Here is a 12,771-nt window from a genome sequence, read left to right as displayed (position 1 = left end):
AGAGGAAGAGAGAAAAAGAGAGGAAGAGACATGGGGAAGAAATTAAATATATATAATAAAATGAAGCGATAAAAAAAATAAAACTATGAATATTTAATGTATTGTAAAATAATGTGTTAAAATAAATAAAATAATTTTCTGAGTTGCTAAAAGCTAAATTTTTTTAAAACCATCATTATGAATAATCTAAACTGTTTACCATAAAATATTTCTTGGTGTCCCTGCTTGTCAGAATGGTGCCTTGTTGGATAGATCAACAAAATAGCTGTGATCACATTCTTGTCATCCTAGAGTTCTACGGTTATTGTGCTTCAGTGTAGGGGCCTGTGTTGGTGTTTGCTCCCATGAATGTGTCAAAATTTTGACGGAAAATTTTAATTCATTGGAATCCAAGTATCACATTGTACCCCTTGCCCCAAATGTCTCCCCAACACCCGTGGGTAGCTTTATTTCCAACAAGCAAGCTTTTGTTTCATTTGACACTACTCTATTAATTCTCGATTTTCACGCTTGGAGTGTAATGAAAAGTCAGTTTAATTGTGATATAATGGCATTTAGAGGCATCCTTCTCCAAACAGTCCAATTTCTTTTTCTCTTACCTACTCAAGACCACCCTTCAAAGACATGGCTGTCGCTCCACCATCATTCTCGTACATATTCACTAACTTATAATACTCCCACATGTATTGACTCATTGTTCACTAGTACCATGAGTGCCAAAGTTGAAGTTAGCATAATTCTCTATTAAATAGTAGAAACCAAAAAAAAAAAAAAATCATCTTTTATCATTAAACATTTAAAAAAAAATTTGACAAAAGCATGCAAATTATAGTTGCATACATGTGGGGCCCCTCCATGTATATATTTTGGTCCCTAAAAGGCTCAAATGTCAATTTTGATTTTTGTTGTCATTAGGTGTGCCTGTAGAATTTGCATGCTTTTGTCTTTCATGTTAATTGAAATAATATCCTAACTGTTAAATATTTCTTGAGTAGTAGGGTTTTAGTATCTGTTAAAATATTTAAGATTATAAAATAAATGTGTTAAAATATTTAAATTGGATGTTTTATAATGGCCTAAATTAATACATGTTGGTCTTAACATGTTGAAGATAGTTACTTTTCTTTTATGGAAGTATTAGATACTTATGCTTCATATCTTTTTCAATATTATTATTAGCTTCTTTGGTTGCTGATTTGTGTCTCATTTGGAACAACAGGTTGCAATAATTATGTTTGACATAAATTAATTTTAGTCATTTACTGTTGCTTGTCGGTTATATAAGATAAACCTTGAACAATTGATCCTATCTCAACATGATTATTTGACTTTGTGGATTAGGATTTGGGGTTCAAAAACACCTAACTTAATAGGACATTTGAAATATGCATAAGTTAACAACTGAGAATTAATAATCCTAAGTGAATAAATTGACCTTCTTGACTAAGATACAATGCTTACTTGAGATTAACTGTTGCTTGTCGGTTGTATAAGATAAACCTTGAATAATAGATCCTATCTCGACGTGATTATTTGACTTTGTGGATTAGGATTTGGGGTTCAAAAACACCTAACTTAAAGGACATTTGAAATATGCATAAGTTAACAACTGAGAATTAATAATCCTAAGTGAATAAATTGACCTTCTTGACTAAGATACAATGCTTACTTGAGATTCACTAAATCAACATAAAGCATCTCTATGTAAACTATCGCGATATTAGCCATCTTGATATAAAGCGAATTTGAACAATTAATCAGGGCTATGCAAAAAAACCACATGACCAGCTTGAACTGACTTGAAACTCGACCCATGTAGGTCTATTAAGTGAGGCGGATTAGGTTGGGTGGGTTAGATAGATAATTTAGTGGGTCAGGCTAAATAAGGAGTTGATATATGTCTAACCCGCCGCAAACCGATCCGCTTGCTTATATATATATATATATTCTTTGTCATGTTCCGAAAATCTACCTCACAAATACTCCCACTTTATTTCTCTGACCATCTCTTTCTCTTTCTTTTTATTTTTCAATTTTCACATTTCTCTTCCCTAATAAACTCTAGCCACTCTCTCTAAGATTTTGTTATTATTCTTCTCTATGTACATGACAAATTTCATATTCTGAAATATTTATCTTTTTAGTGTAATAAAATTTTAGTCATTCTAAAATGTGTGTATATATATATTATTTGCAAATATTTTTAATTAAAATTACAATTTTTTCTTTCTATTTTTTATTTGAGGGAGCAAATAATTATCCAATTTAATTGAAATAATTTCATTTAGTCTCTCTAATTTTTTTTTTTTTAAATCAATTGAAATTGCCAACCTGCTCAACTCGCCGAGTTGAAACTGTTAAGATTTTCAACAAATCTGCTAGATTTAGAGATTAGTGGGTCGGCAACAGATTGGAGTTTTCCCAACTCCCCATTGGTGGTTGGTTAAAAATATTGTCCTCCGCTCACCCAACTTGGCCCACGCATACCCCTATTTTATCTCATTTAAAGCTAATTCATAGGAAATTAAGGGATTCAAGCATACTGGATTGTACTAACTCCAAATTACTTAGAATTGAACAGTAAATCAAATAAAACTTAGATTAACAACAACAAATTGCATTAAACTTAAATACATGATTGAAGTCACAAGTGCTAGCTAGGAAGATTTTCATAAATATAAGTTTATATACATGATTTCACTTAAAAATAAGTTTATACACTAGGAAATATAAAATTACAAACACAAGACAACGAAGAACTTCATGCAAGTCTAAGGAATTAATTGAGCGCATGTTACAAAATACTTCCTAAAAATTTAATTAATTATCTCTGAAAGTGCTTTGTTTATGCTCTAAATAAAATTTTAAGTGTTTTTGATTGTTGTTGGAGTGTTTTTCCCATAACATCAGGTCTTCTATTTTTACTTACACTCTGTTTGTTTCATTGGAAAACCTTCTATAAAAAAAGATTACCACATTTTCCTGTGTTTGGTAAAAAAAAAAAAAATGTCAACGGAAAATTCTAACAAAAATAAGCCTCATTTTCTATAGGTTGTTTTCCAAAAAAAAAAAAAGAAAAAAAGAAAAATAATCTCTCTTTTGCACGATGCATAACTCTTATAGCTGTTTCACTTCTTCTCTTCCCTTTACTTTTTCTCTCTTCTCACACACTTATTGTCACTGCTTCTGGTCTCTTCTCTTCCCACAGATTTCTCCCAATTTCTCTATCATCTCTTTTTTCTCCCAGTTTCTCTTCTCCTCTGTAACACAATTCTCTGAATTTTGAGCTATATTTTCTTTTTTCTCTAAACTATTTTTGGCTTGATGGATTCTCATATGGACAATTGCAGCAATTCATTCTTTTTCGTAATTGTTTTTAGTCTTACAAATTGATCAATATATATTTCTTATGTATGTTATTGCCCATATATATACACAAGAAAGATGAATAATAGAGATCATGAAAATTGGACACCTAATTTTAATTGTGTTTAATTTTGATTGTATCTGTTGTCAAAATTTTAGTTTGAAAACCAAATTCATTCTTGGTTTTTTTTTTTTATTATTTATATTGATTACATTAGTTGGGTTTACAAAAATCACTTGTCATACATGTTTTAAATTATACAAGAAATGTTATAAAAATTTTGTGCATACCAAACACCAAAAAATGTTTTCAAGCTTATTTTCAAAGTTGTTACCCAAAAAAAAAAAAAAAAAAAGAGTTTTTTCAAAAAATACTCTTTAGAAAATGAACAATTTTCTAGAAAATGTTAATGCTAAAACAAACAAAGGGTATAGTTCTATTTGTTTCAATATTAATGTTTTCTTATTGGAGTGTTTCAGGTTAATGTGTTATTGTAGAGTTTTTCTTATGATATAGTGTTTTGGGCTTTACTTAAGTTTGGGCCAATCTTTACAATTTAAGAATTTATTTTCTATTGGCCCAACAAACTCCTCTTTCTCTTTCACCACATATTGTTGAGACGGACATTCAAAAGATTGGATCTTTGCTGCACTTCCTGTGGAGCAATAAAGCTTCCTCAATCCAGCATGATTTAGTTTACATTTGGAGTTCTGATATATATACTTTTCATGTGTCTGCAATTATGATATTCTACAAAAATTGTTTTTTAAGTACAAAAATTGTGGAGTTGATTGTAGTTGTAATGGATAGGTTCTTTGGTCTAATTTCTACTGGGTTCAGTTAATGAGTGCCCATAAAGCATTTGTAAATGGATTATTTTAAGAATGTTATGATATTAATTTTATTAAAAATATAGAAATCTGTTAAAAAAATCAGTCACTTTTTTATTTTTCCACATGATCATATCTAAAGAATAAAGCAAAAAGAAAAGAGAAATGGTAGATAAAAACAATCAGAGAACAAATATTTGGAATGAATTCTCCACAGTACTAGGAGTGATTGGTTTTATATTCATACTAGTCGCTAACTCGTGCGATGCATTGGAAAACTATTGGAAAATAATAAAGAATGCATATATTAAAAGACAATTTAAGTTCATGTATGCTTGCAAGGGATACATAGCTAAATAATTCTTGCGGTAGAAATAGAAGCCTTATCTTTAAGATAAAGAACCGATGTAATGCTAGTGAGATCCACCATATGGCCAAACCTGTAATCCAAAACAAAGAAATGTCTAAATTTGAGACCAAAAGTTCATATAAAAATAAAAGTTGAGACAAATCCCAGTTCTTTCAAAAGCGATTTAAAATCTACTATTGAGTATATAGAATATTATTGAAGTTGTGATCTCACAACTCATAGTGTCCGTAGCAATAAGCTCTTGATTATTTATTATCTATGAGTTTTATTGTTGAATTTCAATTGTTTAGTACTTGATAATTGATATCCAAACCTCAAGAATAAATAACAAAGAAGCAATTGAAACATACAATAGTCGCTAACCCGTGCTATGCACGGGAACCTACCTATTTGTGAGGTAAACTAAAATAATTTTATAAAATCTTAAATTGATTAACAAACTACACCATTGCATGATTTGCTCTTGAATGACTTCAATTTGTGTTACAATTTGATGAAGAAGCCATTGCTTGAACTTGCAATGGCTTACAAAAAATTTGTTTGTCAAACAGTTTTAGATACTGCAAAAAAAATAACTCAAAAATTCAGATATTAAAACGTTTGAAAGACCAAAAAATATTAAAGAATTAGATAATTCACTGCTTAGAAATTATTGAAACAAAACAAAATATGTATGACTAAATAATGGAGAAATATAAGAGAAAGATGAATTACATTAAAAAAAAATAATCCATGACTATAACTATTGAAATGAATCAAAAGATTCAGAGTCTATATATATATATATATATATGAATTATTCTTTTGATGGTAACACATCTTTCTCTTATATTTTTCTGTTGTGCGCGTGTGTGCGTGTATATATATATATATATATACATGCACACACACGCACACACACACACACACACACAACAGAGAAATATAAGAGAAAGATGTGTTACTATCAAAAGAATAATTCAGATGTTAAAACTTTTAAAAGACTAAAAAATATTAAAAAATCATAAGATTTACTTCCTATAAATTTTTGGAAAAAAAAAATGTATATGATTACAAAATAGAGAAATATAAAAGAAAAATTGATTACCTTCAAAAGAATAATACATGGTATAGTCATTGAAATCTGTTAAACAAGTTCAAATATTGCAAAAACTAACACAAATTCAGATGTTAAAACTTTCAAAATGTCAAAAAAGATATATAATTAAAGAATAAGTTATTGAAACAATTCAAAAGAGAAATATAAGAAAAAGAAAAAAGTATACAAACCCATAAAACAATAAGTTTTAAATTTTAACGGGTCTAAACTTTAAACGATGAAAAACCATAAAATAATTTTTTTAAAATTACATGAAAAACCATAAAATATTTTTTTATTTTGTGTGTGTGTGTGTGTGTGTGTGTGTGTGTAAAACAAAGTAGAGGAGAAGAAAATCAAAGAAGAAGAGCTCACACCTATACTCAGCTTTAAAAAAATATATATATTGGGGTTTGCATTGCTTTTATAGTGTTCATGATTAACCTTGCAAATTTGGAGATAAATGATCAACTTTTGAGTTTGAATTTAAGTTTGACTCTCTCTCTCTCTCTCTCTTATGTATTTGTGTATAAAAAAATACACAAATTTGTACGATTCAAGGAAAAGATGTAGATTACAAAGAAAGTATCAAAATATTCTCACAAAACCCAAACTCTAAGGACCTCTCTCACCACAAGGAGAAACCTTAATTTTCCCAAAGTAAATTGCCTCAACTTGAACTCTATTACATTACAAAACCAATGTTGAGGCACAAAACATATGTGTGTGTGTGTGTGTGTGTGTATCCGTTGAGCATTATTATGGAATCCAAGTAGGACTTAAGCATCCAATTAGGACTTGGATTGCTTAAGTCGTCAAAAGTATTTTATATGGATTTCTAATCTATATATATATATATATATAACCAAAGATGTGCAATGCACCGTATAGTTAACAAATGTTAAATACTTTCACTTTATTCAATGTTACAATGAGTTAAAAAAATAATAATAATAAAAAATAATAAAAATCAGAGGATCTAGAGTTAGAAATTAATGAAACAAAACAAAAATATATATAACCATACAATAGAAATATATAAAAGACAGATGGGCTACCCTAAAAAAAAGTTACATGGATATACTCTATAGTTGTTGAAATCTGCCAAATAGTTTTAGATATTGCAAAAAATAATCAAAAAATTTAAAAGTTTAAACTTTTGAAAGGCCAAAAAATTTAAAGATTCATAAGCAAATCTAAATATCACCCAAAAGAATGTATTAATTCTTAAAAAGATGCCAACACTAGCAAAAAAAGGACAGATTCTTCAATTCGAAAAGGAATTTTAATTGGAAGAAATTTGTAATGCTATGGGAGGAAAATATGGAAAAATAAATAAAAGCCATATGCTAACCTCCATGACTATCATAGACACCAAAGAAAGGTGGAACTGTCCAAATTTGGATAAGCTGCATGCTACAAAAGAAAAGAAAACACGATAAAATAGCATAATCTATAGAAAATCATTGAGATTATGAGTCCACTCAATAGACCCATTGAAAAGGCAATCCAAAGAAGTCATTGAAAAATAAAAAACAGATTTTGGCAGGCAGTGTTTACGAAATAGAAGCAAAACAAACAAAATATAAAAAATTTCAAACTCAAGCACTTAACAATTGATCTCAGTTATTTAGAAATTAGAACACCCAAAGTCCTTTTCACATAATCACAAAAATCAATATCTCTGTGAAGAGAGGCCAATCCCATCACCATGAATTTGAAAAACACTGATTAAAAAGAGAAAATTACAAAGACATTGATTATCATTGTTGACTTATAAATACTTATAATCATATTCATGGTTGAGTGTTAGTATGTAGAAAGCAATAAGACTGACCATGGGGAAGAGGCTAGGAGTTGAGGATGAATCCATATATCGAGCTTGATTAGTTGTACAAAATAATGATTGTTGGAGCATTTTAATATTAAATAATTAAAATAAATAAATGTTATAACATAAATGTAAAGATGTGGGAGTGAATATGGAAGATGAGGAGTTAGTGAAAATGTTTAATCCCACATTGAAAATGAGAGAGGTTATTTTATTCTTTTTAATTATGGTGATTAATGGGCTAAAATGAATTGTCTCAGATATTGGGCTAGATACGTGCGCAAGGGGGAGGTGAAGAGCGGAGATATCAAAATTGGAAATGAATCAGCCTCTTGGATCCTCCTACTTGACAGCCCATTCAGAGTAATTACCATATCCATTGACCCGAATTAATACTCCATTTTTATTATGGACAATGAAGAGTCATTAACCCACTTAATGGACTATCCGTTTGGCCTTTTTCATTCTTTAGAAACTCCTTACCTCACCATTAACCATGTAACTCCAGCCCATCAAATTAATATCCAACAATTAATTTTGTAACACCCACTACATCAGAATAAATTGGATAGTAATTTCGTGAGGCCCGTTGAGCCTATAACTAGACTCATTCAGACCCAATCCATATAATTGTAGTACACACAAAAAAGAAAAAATAGAGAGATTCTTGGTAAGAAGGGTGTTCTTTCTGGTGGAGCTTTGGGTTTGAACACTTTGTGCAGAGGTTGTTCTAGCCATATGGCACTTGTTGGGTTGTTGTATCTTGGGAGAGACAAGTTAGAGACGATCTACACCGATTACCAAGTTTAGCCAGCCAAGGGCTTGAATCTCCTTAAAGAGAGCGAGTGTCGCGCCTCAGTCCAAACAGTGTTGTATAATTCCTTTCTTTACATTAATAATATTAAGAAGTATTATTCAGTTCCTTGTTGTGTTATTTCCATTATCATTGTATTTGCATCAACAATTTTAAGGAGATTCAACACATGGAGCCTACACAAGAGAAACCTAATGAGCCAATTAGAGATCTTAACAAGCCCTTTCGTTTTAAGGGAGCCCATTTGAAGAGGTGGAAAGGAAATGTCCTCTTCTACTTGAGTCTTTTCAAAGTCTCCTACATCCTCACTAACAAGAATCCATCAAAAGTTCCTACAGATGAGACGAGTGAGGAAGAATATATTCTCCATCAAGAAAAAATAGATAAGTATACAGAAGATGAATATAATTGTCGCTCTTATCTTTTGAATTGTCTTGCCGATCATTTCTATGATTATTATGATATAATTTACAATTCTGCTAAGAAAATTTGGAAAGCTTTACAAAGCAAGTATGATACCGAGGAGGTAGGTGCAAAGAAGTATACAGCTAGCAGATTTTTCCATTACCAAATGGTGGATGGAAAATCGGTGGTGGATCAAGCACAAGACTTCCAAATAATTGTGGCAGAATTGAGATCCGAAGGCATAAATATTGGAGACAATTTGGTGGTAGTTGGCATAATTGATAAACTACCACAATCTTGGAGGGAGTTCCAAAAGACTTTGCAGCACAAACAAAAGGAGACATCCTTGGAGACTTTGATCACACACATCTGTGTGGAGGAGGAGGCTAGAGGACAAGATGCACTCATGACACAATAGAGTAATGGTAATTCCACCACAAAGGTAAACCTTATTTCAGCCAATAACAGTATGCCCAAAAATCATTTTCCTAGCAATGGTCAATTAAAGCTTAAAAAGAGAGCCTTTAAAAATAATAATAGACCTCAACGAAGGGAAAACCCGAATAAAAATTACAATAAGAACCAAGGACCCTCTTCATAAGATCAATTTAATAGATCTTGTTTTGTTTGTGGCAAGAGTGGACATATTGCTCGATTTTTCAAATTTCAGAAACGTGAATCTGTCCCACAGGCTAACGTAACCGAAGAGCCTTTAGTGGCTATGATTACAGACATCAATATGGTGCAATATGTAGAAGGGTGGTGGGTAGATTTTGGTGCTAATAGGCACGTCTGCTATGACAAAAATTGGTTCAAATTGTACACTCCTTTTGAAGAAGAAAAAACTATTATGCTTGCTGACTCTAGCAAAACCAAGGTTCTTGGGAGTGGTGAGGTTGAATTGAAATTCACTTCTGGACGCATGCTAACATTGAAAGATGTTCTTTACACTCCATCCATGAGGAAGAATTTGATGTCAAGTTTTTTGCTTAACAAGGCTGGCTTCAAGCAAACTATGGAATCTGATAATTATGTAATCACTAAAAATGGATTATTTGTGGGCAAGGGTTATGCTTGTGATGGAATGTTTAAATTGAATGTTGAGAATAATAAAGCATCTACCAGTTCAGTTTATATGCTTTCTTCTATTAATTTTTGGCATGCTCATATGTGTCATATAAATAGTAGATATGTGAGAATCATGAGTAGTTTAGGATTAATTCCAAGACTGCCAAAAGATTTTGAAAAATGTGAAACTTGTAGTCAAGCTAAGATTACAAAAAAGCCTCACAAAAATGTTGTAAGAAATACCGAATTGCTTGAGTTAATTCACTCTGATTTATGTGAATTTGAGGGAATTTTAACTTGTTGAGGAAATAGATATATTATCACTTTTATTGATGATTTCTCAAAATATACAACTATTTATTTGTTGAAAAATAAAAGTGATGCTTTTGAAAAATTTCAAGATTTTTTAAAAGAAGTTGAAAATTAATTCGGTAGAAAAGTAAAAAGAATAAGAAGTGATAGAGGCCGTGAGTATGAATCAAATGCATTCAACTCATTTGTTCAGTCTTTGGAAATTATCCATGAAACTACTGCACCATATTCACCTGCTTCTAATGGTGTGGCTGGAAGAAAAAATAGAACTTTAATTGAGTTAACAAATGCCATGTTAATTGAATCTGGTGCACCTTTACATTTTTGGGGTGAAACTATTTTAACTGCATGTCATGTTTTGAATAGGGTGCCACATAAAAAGTCACACACCACACCTTTTGAGATGTGGAAAGGACATAAGGCAAATTTAGGATATTTGAGAGTATGGGGTTGCCTTGCTTATGTAAGGCTTACTGACCCTAAAATGCCTAAATTAGGTATAAGAGCTACTACCTGTGCTTTTATTGGTTATGCGATTAATAGTGCAGCCTATAGATTTTTTGATCTTGAAAACAAAATAATTTTTGAATCTGGTGATGCAATTTTTCACGGAGAAAAATTTCCTTTTAAATTGAAAAATAGTGGGGATGAAGAAAATATTTTGTCACAACCTAGTTCTTCTACTTCACATTTACAAAATCAAGAAAATTTTGAAATGGAACCTAGAAGGAGTAAAAGAGCTAGAATTGAAAAGGATTTTGGTCCTGATTATTATGTTTTTAACATTGAGGAAAATCCCCAAAATTTAAAAGAGGCTTTAACATCACATGATGCTATATTTTGGAAAGAGGCTGTAAATGATGAGATGGAATCTTTAATTTCTAATAGAACTTGGAAATTAGTAGATATCCCACCGGGTTGTAAGACCATAGGTTGTAAATGGGTCCTTAGAAAAAAGTTGAAACTGAATGGGTCAATAGATAAGTTTAAAGCTAGACTTGTTGCAAAAGGCTTTAAACAAAAAGTTGATCTTGATTTCTTTGATACTTTTTCTCCGGTAACAAGAATTACATCTATTAGATTGTTAATTGCTATTCCTACAATTTTTGATTTGAAAATTCACCAAATGGATGTAAAAACTGCTTTTCTAAATGGGGACGTAGAGGAAGAGATTTATATGGATCAACCCGAAAGCTTTGTAGAGCCTGGACAAGAAAGCAAGGTATGTAAGCTAACTAAATCCCTATATGGCTTAAAATAAGCACCTAAGTAGTAGCATGAAAAGTTTGATTCCTGCATGATTGAGAATGGTTATAAATCAAATGAGTGTGATAAATGTATTTATTCTAAATCATGAAATAATTTACATGTTATTATTAGCCTCTATGTGGATGATATGTTGATTTTTGGCTCAAATATGCGTGTTATAAATGAGACAAAAAATATGCTTAAAAGCCATTTTAATATGAAAGATCTTGATGAGGCTAATTTTATTTTGGGCATGAAAATTACAAAAGCATGTGATGGAATATATCTTAATCAATCACATTATGTTGAGAAAATATAATTTTCATGATCACAAAAGTGTAGCTACTCCTTTAGATTCTAGTGTTCATTTATTTCCTGTGAATAATGATGATGACCTTTTTAATCAAAAGGATTATGCTAGTATCATTAGTAGTTTGTGTTATGCTACTGATTGTACTAGACTTGACATTGCATATGCAGTAGGAGTGCTTAGCAGATTTACTAGCAAGCCTAGTAAAGATCATTGGCTAGCTATTGAGCGAGTCATGAGATATTTAATTGGTACCAAAAACTATAACTTATTTTATAAAAAGTACCCTGCTGTGATTGAAGGTTTTAGTGATGCCGATTGGAATACTTTGTCAGATGATTCTCTTTCTACCACTTGTTATATTTTTACCTTAGGTAGTGGTGCTATTTGTTGGAAATCTAAAAAGCAAACAATAATTGCTAATTCAACAATGGAAGCTGAATTAATAGCATTAGTTTTAGCTAGTGAAGAGGCAAATTGGCTTAGAGATTTGTTATATGAAATTCCACTTTGGGAAAAGCCAATTCCACCTATATTAATTCATTGTGATAGCACTGCCACAATTGGTAGAGTTAAAAACCGTTACTACAACGGTAAATCCAGACCTATAAGAAGAAAGCACAGTACCGTGCGATCTTATTTGAGTAGTGGCATCATAACTGTGGATTATATTAAATCTAATGATAATCTTGCAGGTCCATTTACCAAGGGCTTGGCGAAAGATAGAGTCTGGAATACATCGAGGGGGATGGGATTAAAGTCTATACAATCATGAGCCATGTATGAGGATACCCAACCCAGGGACTAGAGATCCTGAGAATTGGGTTCAATGGGAAAAACGAATCATATGATGGTCGTAAGAAATGCACAATTTATTTATTTTTAATTATTTATTTTGTAAATAATTATTTAATTGTTCATCCCTATGATATAAGTGCATTTATCCTATAATGTGGAGAGGTTGAGTAAAAAATTCTTAATGAAATTTGTAGCTCGTATGAGTGGGGTGTCAGAATTACAGAAGCACCATTGACAAAATTTCACCTATGTGAGTGTAGGGGTGGGGCCGCTCCCTATGAGATTTGAACTTAATCTCAAATACACTCATGAAATTGGGATCAGCACACGGCCGTAAAGT

This window comes from Quercus suber, unplaced genomic scaffold, assembly GCF_002906115.3.
Source record: "Quercus suber isolate HL8 unplaced genomic scaffold, Cork oak 2.0 scaffold_587, whole genome shotgun sequence".
Classification (NCBI taxonomy): Eukaryota; Viridiplantae; Streptophyta; class Magnoliopsida; order Fagales; family Fagaceae; genus Quercus; species Quercus suber.
The sequence above is the reverse complement of the archived record's forward strand: the minus strand, read 5'-3'. Positions refer to the sequence as shown.